The sequence below is a fragment of the Phaethon lepturus genome, unplaced genomic scaffold, assembly GCF_000687285.1.
Source record: "Phaethon lepturus isolate BGI_N335 unplaced genomic scaffold, ASM68728v1 scaffold49100, whole genome shotgun sequence".
Lineage (NCBI taxonomy): Eukaryota > Metazoa > Chordata > Aves > Phaethontiformes > Phaethontidae > Phaethon > Phaethon lepturus.
Window position 1 is genome coordinate 69,982 of NW_010513545.1, and position 10,115 is coordinate 80,096.

The window sequence follows — 10,115 nt, forward strand, 5'->3', positions numbered from 1 at the left end:
ACTGTATGTCTATAGATTCCTTGTGATTTTAAAGTGTCCTTGAATTTTTAACTTATATCAAACATGGAAGATCTATTTTTAGGATGATGTTTAAATCACAGAGCAATCTTCTGACCCATTAGTGGAACAGCTTCCCCTTTCCGATCACATCTGGAAAACAGTAGAGCGAAAGGAGAGAACAAATACTTTCTTCCTGACCATCCTCAAAATTACTTTTTATCAGAAATCTGTAGAAGTGCTATTCCATGTCCTGCTTGGGGTAAAGTAGTGATGGTCTCACAACAGGTTTGCCTTTAATCTTATACAGAAAAATGTGGTACAACACAGTGCTACTGCTTTACAGACAACATTTAGCGACTTGTAACAGAAGGCAGCACCAGAAAATCACCACTTGTCCAGATACATGACAAGCACTGCTCTTCAAAACAGACCACAGTATCTTTCTTTTGTGTCATGCCTCTTTGCTGCATCAGGTATTGCTTCATATTGTTATTAAGTGACAAAAAAAAAAAAGTTAAATAAAGAACACACTCTGAATTTATTGAGAAATCCTGGTGCTCTCAATTAAGTAGTTTCCTACAGGATTAGCAGTAGGGGAAAAAATGCTAATAGCATTAAAATACCATGAAAAATACCACTTAGTCTGTTGCTTTCTTTGCATCTGTTGTAAGGATTTGCATTATGCCTATCACCACTGTATCTTATCCCTGATATATTTTTTTAAACACATGAAATTCCAGAAAAGACAGCACTGAGTAAGAATGCCTTCAAGATGACTATTCTGTTGATCACCACAGAATGTAATACAGAGCTTGTGACAATATCTGCTGGAAGCATAACTGAACTAAATGTAATGTTCTGGATGGGGATCTAAGTACTGGAACTTGTACTGAAGATAGATTCTCATGGCTTTGAGACTATCAATTGGCTATATCTATATTGCTATATTTGGCAATATCTATTGGCTTTGTCAATAGCAACTTTGGGAAAAAACACAAAAATATTAGTCCTATTTTCATGTTGTGTGACAAGAATATTATAGGAAATGTAGCAGAATATTCTTCTGTTTCTGTCTGATGCATTACCTTTTTTATTGCAGCATCAACAATAAAACAGAAACGCCAGGTCGTATTGTTATCCCAGTGAAGATATGTAGGTTTCTACCTACCAAGGATAGAGGTAGGCATTCTCCATTTCTATACATGTAGTTACGGGCAGTTCCGCTTTAATTAGGTAGCTTGCCAATCATTCCACCGTGTTTCTTTTTCAGAAAAAAATGGAATATTGTTTTCCAATTAATACACATTTTAAAATGTAGTTTAAAACTATTTCCAATCGCTACAACATGCCACATAAATAAGAGTACTAGTAATCCAACAACCCTGGGTTATATTTTTTTCAATGTGTGGTCCCAGGAACATTAATGAAATTCTGCTTCATCTTATTTAGTTTTAAAAGAGTCTACCAGTCCATAGGCTTTTACTAACATTCATGGTCATATTTCTGAAATTTATTGTATGTGTGCTTTGGATAAAGTTGTATATTTTGCATGCCACTGCAAGGCTGTATTCCCTGGCTCAGTATTCTGACATAAAAAATGTGTCGTGTATAAGTTTGGTAAGCGTGCAGTTTCACATTTAGTTCATAATTGCAGTGGGGTAATAAGCTGTATTTTTCCTCACTCTGATGTTATATCTATTCCTTGTCTGCATCTTATACACATAAGCAAGGTAAAGGAAAAACTGACCACTTCTCCATGATTCTGTGGGCAAAAGAGATTGTCATCAAATACTGCTTCAGAGATCAGTTCCTTCCAGGTCTAGAACATATTTAAACAACCATTGCTATTATTTTGGTACGACCATTGCCCTGTGTCTGTAGCAATTAAGGATTATTCATAGCAAGGCAAATTCTTTACGCTTCAACAGGAAATTTGTTTGAAAATAACTCTGCAAGATTAAGGTTTTAAGTTCGTCTACCACGTTACTGTCCACTCTCCTCCATTTGCATACCATTTAACCAAACAGTCCGTAGCCACATGCTTCCCAACCTTCCTAAAAGCCTTCCTCCTTTTTTGCGATTTCTCCCACTTCTCTCCGTTCAGGACACGGATGGACAGAGATAAAGCAGGCCTGGGGGTAAACGTAGAGAACGTGCTGTCTCCTGCTGGTTTCACAGAATGTCCTCAAACTGCACTAACTTTTTCTGCAAACCAGGCATTCCCAAGGGTTACGGCAACCAGAGGGGAGTTCCTGGCAGCACATGTCCGAAGCTAAAATGCCAGGCTGGAGGGGACGCGTGGGCCAGTGCTACGGGATGGTCCCGGAACATCAGTGTCCTCTCGTTTCTCTACAACACCCTCTCATCTTCAGGGACAGCTTCTCCACCCAGCTCCAGTGAAATGATTTAAAACAATCTCCACCTGTGCTGTAGCCTAGCTTCTTGCACAGGTGGATATGTCCTGGCACATTTTAATTTCCATTATGAGCTGTCAATAACTAAATTACTTGGATTTAAATAATGTACCATTATTTTGAATATAATATCATATCACAACATATTTGTCAGTGGGGGGAAGAATTTATTAGAAATCAAATAAATAGCACATGCTACTGTGTTACTTGTTACTTATACTACTAAAAGTAATGTTTCACGTGGACAATGTTCTGCATTATGTTTACTTTTCCAGATGTGTTTTATAAACAATTTCACAATTCTCCCTCCTTGTCCTTTGTACATACTTTGCTAATGGCTATCGATTGTCTACTTAAAAGTAAATAGTGAAATTTAACTGAGCATGGGTTCCACAAATGGCATGCGTCCTGTATCTATAAAAGCAAACATAAATAATGTTATTTCTAATTCAGTTTACTTAACTGTACATCTTGTGATTACAGGCTGAGAGATAAAAGACAGTAACGTCTGAGGCGAAGTCCTGCGCCGGCATTTGGTTAATAACCATTTTCATAATAAACTTCGCTTAATCAATTACAAAGTTGAAGAAACAAGAGTCAGAAGACCCGTTAGGTTGGATTCTAAGTTTCCTATCAGCAATGCTTTATAACCTGGGAAAAGGAGGCAGAGGAGCTTTCTGCCATCTGTTCTGTCCCGTCTCTAATCTCTGGGCTGCCTTACGGTTAACTTAAACACCGGCAGTAGATAGTGACTTCCCAGGCCCTCCTGTCCTGGCCGGTATCTCTGAAGCTCTCTCCGCTCGAACCTCTGCAGCCCTCCAATGTCAGGGAAGGTGGCAGAAGGCAGAGATAAGCACACCTACCCTGCTGAAGCAGCTGACTGCTAAGTCACCTGTTCAGGGAATTACAAAAGGAGCCCAGGCTATACAGACCTCACTGCTGTGATTACCGAATCCTTCTTGCAGGAGAGTTTATTCCATACAGTTTTAAAATAATTAATTATCAAATAATTTATCCAGGCCTGTTTCTAAATAAGTCAAATAATGTACTTCTACAATTTTCTAGGACATATTTCTGCAATCTAAATGTACTTACTTGTTAAAAGCAAAGGAAAAAAAAAAAGAGAGAAAAAAAGGAAAAAAAAAAGCTTAGTGGAGTTTTGTTTAGCTGTATTTCAGACTAAATGTCTTACACTTGAACTGCCTTAAAGATTCTTTTTGTCTATGCTTCCCTTTATTTCTCTTGCAAATCTACTTTTCTTCGCAAGGGAAGAAGCAATGTAACTATATGAGAAAATTCTATCACTTTTGCATGTTAGCCTCCCTGGCTGAATCGCGGGTGTCATTTGCATACTTTGAAATTCTTTCAAGATACAAGGAAGTTTAAAGGCTTGGATACTATTTGATGTTTAGTGGCTTAAATAAATGGCAGATCTTGGACAGGTGTCTTTGCAGTTTGAAACTAATGGGAGAAAAATGTGATACTAACAGAGTTGATGGCAGAACACAATCCTAAAACCTGCATTTTTTATGTGTTCTAAAACCAAACACTCATTCCCATGACTGATATCTGCATGTGTAGATTTAACTCTCTGTATAGAGTGGGAAACAATTATTTTATCTATAAGCAGGCACCTAAATTTATCACATGTGCACTTAGAAGAAGACACAAATTTTTATTACTCATATTAACTGGTAAACTTAGGATTTTTTAATTGCAAAGTAATTTAATTTCTCTTTAAAGCTTCCTTAGTAGAACAAGTATCTAGGAATTTCACTGCTTTTCTTCAAAGTCTTAGAATAACAGGCTGTATTTCCAATGTCATCATTAAATTGATCTCATACTTTACATAAAACTGTGACATTAAAATGTTTAAAAGTGCACTCAGTCTTGGCTGCTTCTTTATCATTGTAAGACCGTACCTGACAGTTCAAATATACAGCTGGGGCCCATTAGTTGTATTTTGTCACACTGATGCTAGGTAACTTCTTGAAAATTACACCCTCCTGTCAAGAAAATAAAATATTCTATTGTTGTATGATATAAATCTAATAGAATTGAATGTTTTTTCAGGTATTCACAAGTCCTATGGCCAGATTGAACTTCTAGGAAAAGGACACTGTATTTCAGTCTTTACAACTTCAAGCTCTGTTTCAATATTTTATGCACATGAATTCCTTGTCAAAAGTACTGATCATCCACATCTACAATCTAAAGTGTAAAGTGCACATTTTCCACATTTGAAGACTGTCCTAACACAGTTTTCTTGTCAATACAGCAGTAAAATAACCAAGAACAATTACAAAATGTGATAACTTAGGTATTCTTTAAAGACTGTAATGAGCGAGCGTGTCTCAGACTAGTCTTTTTCATCTTATTTGGCCGTGAGGTACTGCAGGATATTTCAAACATTTCTATAACTGCATTTATTGCCTGTTTCCAAGGGCTTACTTTTCAAAACATTATCCTACCAAAATTTTTTAAATTCCCATTTGAGCCTCATAATACATTGTCGAGAAGTTAGTGTAATGCACATAGGAAGCAGAAGGAGAAAAAGAAAATGTACTTTTCATATAACATAAACTTTTCAAGATACAGCTAGGCAAAGCTAGAATAAGAGAAAATCAAAACATACTTTCAGTGTCCATTAAGATAAAACATCTGAATTTATAGGAGATTCCTGTCTGATTATAATGGCACACACAAAATTAAATACATAAATATTAATTTTATGTATCACATAAGAAGAAGACAATGAAAAAAACAATGTTTACATTTATGGTTGACTCATTAGTGTTTTATTATGTGAAACACTAGGAGGCATCAGTTGGGCAAAAAAAAAAAAGAGTTCTTCTTTTGAAAAATGGTAAGAAATTAGCATAGAAGTTATCAGCTTGGAAGTTTCATACTTCCAAATGTTAAAGGCTGTATGTTATAAGTATATTATGCAAATAGCCGAAACTCTGTATTCTCACTGCTAAATGTCATATTTATTAATATAGGGACCACAATTAACGTCCTAACTATTTTCAAACTAGACTACTCTGTTCACATACGCAACACAAAGTATAGTTTTACATCACATTATGTTTTTAAAATAACAGAATAGAGGTAAACTAAGATGACTTACTTGTTCCTCTATTATTATACTTCTTGATAAATCTGCAAAGCCCTGACATGTTTTATGCACTTTCCTCTGCACATAAGCTCTTAACAGGGTAAGTGCAGTGAATTTAGTATAGTCCTAGACACTTTTAAGAACTTGTAATTGTTATTATAGGATATCAGCTAAGCAAAAATATTTTTTAAAAATCCCAGGATAAACATCTACTACATTTTAAACACATTTACCAAAAGCGGTGAATTAACCAGCATTTAAAAAAATCTGTATACAATGCTACAAGTGGCTCTAACTTTTACTATAAAGTCATATGAAACCAGTAATGACAAAATTGAATTTTCCTTCCTTCAAACTGCATTTAACAATGACTAAGCAACAGAGTTATAGTTGTCTTATAAAATACTCAACTGAAATTGAAGTGTGCCTTGCCATGCTGCAGCAATCAGCTTTTATCTCTGCCCAATCAAAATGACATGTGAACTGCCTAATCCTTCTTTTGTAAGGCACATAAGACTTTGTTGTCACTGTTGGTTTTGTGAATCGCCTCTATAAGCTGGTCTGATTTCCTAAAGATGACAGATCCTAGTGAATAGACAAGCTCTACTGCACTGCGGTCAATGAGACAGTGAGATTAAAGTGGAGAGCTGAAGACACTAGCTTCTAATCACCTGTCGACATGCAACATTGACCATCAGTTCTGAGAAAATTATCTTAAAGCTCGTCAGAGGACCCTACCTGGGTCCTTCTAAAAAGAGAAAATTAAAAAATTCAGTTTTGCACTTGCACCATCAGTTGCGTATGCTGACCAGAGTTCTTCTAAGCCCATTTTGTTTCTGAAATAAAATGCAAAACTGTGTTTTCACCCTTTTCAAATACCAGAATACTAACCCTACTATTAAGCCTGAAGTTTTCTAGCTGATTGGAATTACGTATATAATTTTTTTGTATTTTATACCTAAGTCGCTATAGAGCCTAAATGAGGATGTAGCAAAATCTCTCTGCTGATATCAGACAGCAAAATTTAAAAATATTAAAATACATCACAAACATAACTGCTTCGGTTATTCTTCAAAATGCTGAAGCAGAAACTACAAACTCCTTGAAATTATATAGTACCTTATTTATGTTCATCTTCATAATCAGTGTTTTCAAAAGAATACCACTACACCTTACTTGATTTTTGGATAAATTATCATGTAATTTACAATAATGATGTCCAACAGGTAAAAATGGAGTCTATGTATCAAAATCCAAATGCTTTTCTTTTGGGCACCTAATAGCAGTTAATGACTTCTTGCTCAATGAGATGTAGAAATATCCTTAGCTGTCTCTGAAGATGAACTGAACTGTTCTGGCGAACAATAAATTAACCTGTTACAGAGAAAGGTAAAATTAAAAGAAATGAAGTTGGCAAAAGTATTCTGTTCACAACTCCTGCTCAGTTCCGAAGATTGTATGTAGTTACACTTATCTGCTAAATAGTGAGCTATCAAAATCTGTCAGAGGTAAACTTTTAGAAAAAGCATCAGAAAGCTTAATTTCTCTATACTATTTTAGATGTTTTAAAAACCAGAACCGTTTAAGGAACGCATCCCTCCGTTTTTGAATATACATGTTGCAGGTACACAAATTAAGAGTGGTTACCAAAAAACAAAAGAATTTTTTTCTGATTCTACACTGAAAGAAAATTCACACTAAGAAAGCATTTGTATGAATTTTCTTATCATGCTCTAAAACCAGCAGCTCGGGAACATAACTCTAAAAAACTTAATCTCACAAACTATTCAGCATTTAGTACCAATTTCTATACGGCTCTTAAGCCTAAATTTCCTTTTTTACTGGTCATCTTAAGGGGATACAGACATATCTGATTCCTGCACTCATTTATAGGACATTGAAAGTGACATTCTTTACATCCCTGTCCTAAGGGAGCTATGGGACACTCAAGAGGCTTAGGTCTCCTAGGGGCCTGATCCTGTGAATCGTTATTCCTGTGACTTGTTCGTTTTCACACAAGTAGTCTCAGCGTTGTCAGTGGGACTAGCTGTTTAAGTACTGCTTGCATGAAAGAAGGTTTTCATGTTCAGGTACCAGAACTATCTTCTCATACTAGCTAAGTTAGGCATATTAGTTAAAAATGTATATAAACAGCAAGTTTTTGAAATAGAAGAATGCATACTACAAGGAAAATAGACACCCTGAACTATGGGCCATTCTCTTAAGTTCTTCTTCAAAGAATTTTTCCATTACTTCCAAAGGGACTTAAGTGTGAGCAGAGACTTCAGTATTAGACTCAATATGAACGACGTACCCATTAACAGAGAAAGAATAATATAATAGGTATTTTAATAAAACTGATAAAGTAAGAAAGTCTGGCGGGTTTTTTGACTTGACATTAGGTACCTAAAATTGTGTAACAAAAACAGTTTACAGAATAAAAAATACCCAAAGTGGCCATTTGCCTGAGCGTTTGAACTGGAAATCAGTATGTATGTAATACAGAGGTTAGAACTGGTTCACAGGTGGTTATATTTCCATGCCCTGCCAAGCCTCTAGGGATTAGAGTTATCATACTCCATATAAACATCTTTACTTTTCAACCACAATACCCAGGAAAGTGCCAATAAAAGAAATCTAGTCACTTTTGCATCTAATATAATTGGTTTATCATCCATCTTGCAGTTCTTTTAAAGTGAAGGTATGAAACTAGGACATTTGCCATTAAGCTGATTGTCAGATATGTGCTAGGAAAATGCATTTTGTGTCAAGACGATTCTTTCCTGATCCCCAGGAAAATGCTGGCAAAGTGCCTTCCTCTGCTTAATTCTCTTAAATCTTTGGTCTTAAGTTATGTATTGCAGTATTTAATTTCAGGATACAGGTATTTGCTAATAATAATTATTATATATGATAAAGAAAGTAGAACTCTGCTATAAAAGACAATGCTTAGGTTCCCACACTGATTCACTAAGTGTTGTTTTGCATTATGCTGCCTTTTTTTTTTTTTTTTTTGCAAAGGAATTATTAGCTTGTCTTTATACTTGTTTTGTTTCTCAGGCTGATAGAAGGTCACACCAAGTTTTATGGGAAATGCTAAGTATTACAGTTACATAATGCACAAATAGTCTTATAAGTCTCTCATTTACATTAAACTTTATCTTAGCCTCTAAGTAACTGCCCTGCAACTAAACCAGCCAGTTTTGTAAGGCTGATCAGCTCTACTCTCTTGTGTTAAAAAATGTAGAGATTACTCAAAGTACTAGGAAAAGACCAAAAGCATACTATTCCAAAAGAGGTTTGCAGCCCATGATTTAAATTCCCACATCAGTGCAAGGGGTCTTTCCACCTCAGATGTAAGTATTGAAATGAAAGGTGCACAAAGTTAAACACTTGCAAGCATGCATTACCTGAACTCAAGAACTGAAGAGCCTATGATACAATGAAGTTTAAGAGCATTTCAGTCAAACTGGATTGCTTCCTTAGTCTGATAAAGCAGGGTCGCAAGCACTGCAAGGTCATAGCATTTGGTGAACTATTCAAATCAAGTAAGCTTTGAACACTTCACAGTATCAGGCACACAAATGATGTAAGCTAACTCCATAAAAGTTTAAACACTTACACCACCAATAGAGACAATCAGCAATAATTTCCTAGGCAGTGATTTAACTATGTTACTTGTCTAAAAAGTTACTTTTAAGCAATTGACAGCACACCCACACTCTCAAAAAGTCTGCAAGCAACCTCAACCCCAGTCCACACACAATGACCGATGCATTCTTCAAACGCCATGGGAAATGTACAGAGGGCTTTTGTACCATGCCCACTATATTTTACTCCGATGCTGAATTTGACATGTACTTACATTATAAACATTTAGCTGAGTGGATGATCAGACTAGTCCTTGAGATATTTTCCTTTCATAGGAAAAAGAAAAAATCCCTTTACTTCTTCCAGCCTTAAGTATTCACCACCTGGTTCAACATGCAGCCTCCTTGAATCACACACACAACCTTCAAAGTCAATCCAATAAGCAGCCAGGAGATGTCTGGGGTGTGTGTATGTATGTGTGTGTGTGTGTGCTTGCGTGTGTGTGCAGCGTGGAGGAGGAGAAAGTGGCTGAGCTGCTGGTCGGATTAAAAGTAACCGGACTCGTCCCGAAAGCGTCCAGGAAGGAAGTGACAGCAGGCGAATGGGAAAAGGCGAGCAGCTCACTGCCTTTGTAACATCGCGGAGGGGAAGGGGGAGGCGAGGAAGGGGCTCAAACTAGACGCCTGAGGAGGTGTCCTTTCCTGCTTCGCTCCCTCGTCCTCCCTTTTCTTCTCCTTCTCCTTCTCCGTCTCTCTCTCTCTCTCTCCCCCACAATCCCAAACGAATGACTCTCTCCTCCCGAGCTGGAGAAATAATCAGTTTCACTCTTGCAAAAAGGGGGCGGGATCAGATCCCGCAAGCGTTTTAATAAAACAAACATAGAGCAGCAGCAGCGGCGGCGGCAGCTCCCTTCCTTGCCCCTCTAGTCTAAACTAGATTGATAAATTACTCCACTACACTACTTTAATTATGTATATGGTATGCAGAATAAA

General features: G+C 36.6%; 1 protein-coding gene across 1 annotated transcript in view; it reads right to left on the reverse strand.

Moving 5' to 3' along the window:
• The window catches only part of LOC104623258 (myocyte-specific enhancer factor 2A-like), a 59,527-nt gene extending 49,638 nt beyond the window's left edge, over nucleotides 1-9,889 (reverse strand). Inside the window, exon 1 of the mRNA XM_010290300.1 lies at nucleotides 9,398-9,889. The gene's annotated coding sequence lies outside the window, so the exon portion shown is untranslated. The remainder of the gene's footprint in view (nucleotides 1-9,397) is intronic.
• Between the last annotated feature and the right edge of the window lie 226 nt (nucleotides 9,890-10,115).